The sequence below is a fragment of the Thermobia domestica genome, chromosome 17 (assembly GCF_964235325.1).
Source record: "Thermobia domestica chromosome 17, izTheDome1.hap1.1, whole genome shotgun sequence".
Classification (NCBI taxonomy): Eukaryota; Metazoa; Arthropoda; class Insecta; order Zygentoma; family Lepismatidae; genus Thermobia; species Thermobia domestica.
Genome location: NC_137470.1, coordinates 39,768,145 through 39,771,957, shown reverse-complemented (window position 1 = coordinate 39,771,957; position 3,813 = coordinate 39,768,145). Strand labels below are relative to the sequence as shown.

Below are 3,813 nucleotides of genomic sequence, written 5' to 3'. Positions count from 1 at the left end.
CCAGATTTTCCAGCCATGTCGTACGACCAATTTAAAAATAAATTTAAGGATGCCTTCAAAAACGCTTTGTTGCCCCAATTAACTGAACATGAGATGCGCTCCCGGGAACAGGCATCCAACGAGTCTGTATTGTCCTATGTTTACGCAAAGAGGAACCTGATTCTTCGTAACGATAAAGAGGCTCCAGTACAGAAGCAGATTCAGCTCATTATTGATGGGTTGATCCCAGAATATATGCGCATTGCAATCAAAAAGACTTACACCACGGTCGAAGAATTGGTGCAAGATTTATTAGACGAGGAAAAGGCAAGAGTTTTATTGGAAAGGAAAGCGATCGAAAAGCTCGTTAAACAGAATCCTTTTCTCTCGCAAGCGCCAGTTCAGCTGAATCCGCCAGAAAATTATGAAGGTCGTGGGAATGTTGTTCTTCCTAGTCAGCAGATTGATCGCTCTACGCGGACTTTAACCTCTGAAGCTTCCGCTCCGAAGCTGTCAGCGGACGAGTTTAAAGACCAGTTAGCGAATATTCAAAAGCAACTAACTCAGTTGTCGTTGCAAGGTCAACATGTACAAAAGAATGCAGGTACGAAAAATAATCCGCGCCGTAATAATAATAACAACAACAGAGGAAGACGTAATTTTTCTTCGCAACAGCCTAGTCAGCAGCAGTCTGAACAACAAACACGTTATGCCAGTCAAAATAACAATAGTCAGGGTAGGAATAAGAAGCCCATCATTTGTTTTAAATGTGGGAAGGAAAATCATATTGCAGCCCACTGCCTGAGTAATTTAAACTAGTTTACAGGGTTGATGATGGTGGGCCATCAACTCCTAAGCGTATAAAAGTCCCCCTCCTTCTTGAACGAGCTCTTCCACATATTGTGATTAGATTGAATGGTAAGGATAGCCCTATCCTTCTAGATAGTGGCTCGCAGATATCTTGTATTTCGGCACAGATGGTACCTAGTAAGGCTAAAATTTTTCCAACGTCTAGTGTTTTGAAGGGAGTTACGGGTAAGACTTTACCAGTTAGTAAGATAGCCTTGGTTCGATTCCAGGTGGGGTCGAAATATTTCTGTCATCCTTTTAGGATTATCCCTAGCTACCCGCACCCCCCTTTATTGGGACAAGATTTTTTGCTAGCTCACGAGGCTGATCTGAATCAGAAAGATCGTTCATTAGTCATTTCTAGGTTTGGTAAAATTCCTTCTGCCACCTTGCCTCAGTCTTCACATATTTGCAATGTGTCTGCTGAATTTGCAACCATGATTAAACCAGTGTTTAAAGTTGTGTCGTCCACGTGGCTACCGCCTCGTTCGAAGGTCCGAGTTCCCCTCCGGAAATGTTATGATTTAGTGGGATCTAGAGAGTGGTTACAGCCCCTTAAGTTTGTACCTGGGGTGGTCAGCCTTCTTTTTCAAGAATCTTTTGTGGACAACGTTAACTCGTTTATTTGGGTAACTAACCCTACAGACAAGACATTTTTGTTGTGGAAAAATAAGGTTGTGGGACTTGCTGTAGACAAAAATAGTGAGCATTTGTGTACAAATGTAACCGAAGAGATTGACTCTCAATCTCATGACATACCTGGCTTTGACGTAACCCGTGTTAATGTAAACCCAGAATTGAATAATGATCAGAAACGGCAATTGTATGACCTTATCGCTGAATTCAAGGATGTTTTTAGTTGGTCTCCCGATGACTTTTCGCAGGCTCGTGGGTACGAGCACGATATCCAACTCAAGGATCCTAATCCTGTTTCAGTAAAGCCTTATACGATCCCCTACCATCTTCGCGATGCCGTCAGCGACCAGATCAAGTTACTTTTGAAACAAGATGCTATTAAACCGTGTCACTCGCCGTGGAACTCTCCGATCACTCTAGTACGCAAGAAAAGTGGTTCTTATAGGCTGATTGTGGATCTGAGAGCTGTCAACAGTCACGTGATTCCATCCAGCTATCCTGTACCTTCTATGCAGGACATTTTAGAACGTTCCAGTGGCCATAGATTCATCTGTCTTTCAGATCTCACATCAGGTTTTTATCAGATTAAATTGACAGAAAGGAGTCAACTTATTACAGCCTTTTCAGTCCCGGGTGAAAGGCAATACTGTTTCAAGGTCCTCCCTATGGGTTTAGTGACGAGTCCGAGTGCTCTTAATGACGTAATGAAACTTACACTTGAAGGTCTAGAAGAAGATTCAGTTTATTATTATTTAGATGATGTAGTCTGGGGGGCAGACTCATTTGAACAGGTTCTTGCTACAACAAGGAAGTTATTTCAAAGACTCCGAGAGCGTGGATTGAAACTCTCCCCAGAGAAAACTAAACTAGCGCATTTTTCATTAGAGCTTTTGGGACACGTAGTTTCCCAGCAGGGGATATCAATCTCCGACCGAATTACTGACTCTATTAGAAATTACAAACGACCTAAGACACAGAAGCAGCTCAAGAGTTTTTTAGGATTGTGTTCCTTCGTTCGATCTTACGTGAAGGACTTTTCGACCATCGCGGAACCCCTGTTAAGATTACTTAAGAAAGAGGTTCCCTATAAATGGACTGCTGCGCAACAACAGGCATTTGAGAAGATGAAAGAAGCTATCATCTCCGCCCCAACATTGATGAGATACCACCCCAACAAGGATGTACATGTGTACTGTGACGCCAGTTTGCACGCGTTGAGCGGAGCGATCCTACTAGGAAACGAGGTCATGCCAAAGCTTTTTCAGGTCACTATTTCGGCCCAGGTCTTGTGGTTAGAGAAGACCATGCTAACGCTTACTTTGTGAAGTATAAAACAGCAAAAGGAAGGGAGAAAATTGAATCGATGGCCGTGACCAGATTGAAACCATACTATCCAGACGACCCTCCACCCGAAGACACCGACCTGTCTGATGATGTTGCTTGTATTCGTCAGGAAGATCTTCACAATAGCAATCAAATAGAAGACATTGAACATCTTACTCTTGTGTCGACTTTAAAGGAGCCGATCGAGTATATACACGTTACTGACGCGGAGGAATTACCTACGGTTTCGTCTTTGCAATTCCCAAAGCCTACTAGAAAACCACTTTATAATATCAATGAAGACATTAACAAGAAAGTTAGCATTTTTTATGGAGATATAGCCAAACTTAAATGCGATGCGGTGGTTAATGCTGCCAATGAAACCCTAACGCCTGGATCTGGTGTCGATGGAGCAATCCATAGAGCCGCCGGAGAACAACTCCTTGAGGTGTGTAAAAAGCTTGGTTCACTTCGACCAGGACAAGTAAAAATGTCGCCTGGTTTCAATCTCCCTGCAGCGAATGTATTATTTACTTGTGCTCCTAGAGACAATAACAAACGCATTTTGAGGCAGTGTTACTCAAACTGCATGAAACAGGCTATTGACAACAATTGTCGAACGCTCGCCTTCTGCTGTTTAGGCACTGGTGCGTTCGGTTTTGACAAACTGCAAGCAGCAAAGATAGCATTATCAACTGTCCGCAATATGCTTGAGACAAATTTGTCCGACTTCGAAAAAATTATCTTTTGTCTTTTTGATAAGGAAAACAAGCAAATTTACGATGAGTACGTTCCCTTATACTTCCCTAACTAGTGTAAGGTGTGGTTAGAAAAAAAAATCTCTTATTCTATGTTAGTATTTTGGATTTCTATGATTCCTGAGAGAAATTTGTTTTTTTTTTCTTTCTTTCTCTAAGAAACCATATTTCGAAATATTTTAGCTATAGTTACGTAAAGCTTCAGTGTGGCTACTTTGCTTGCGACGTTGTGCGCTCGATGTTGGATTTTTTTCTTTCTCCATTCTTA

At 42.0% G+C, this 3,813-nt stretch overlaps 1 pseudogene; it reads left to right on the top strand.

The window, feature by feature from the left end:
* The first annotated feature begins 2,827 nt into the window (after nucleotides 1–2,827).
* LOC145673989 (macro domain-containing protein CT2219 pseudogene) lies at nucleotides 2,828–3,601 on the top strand (annotated as a pseudogene).
* Nucleotides 3,602–3,813: the final 212 nt, after the last annotated feature.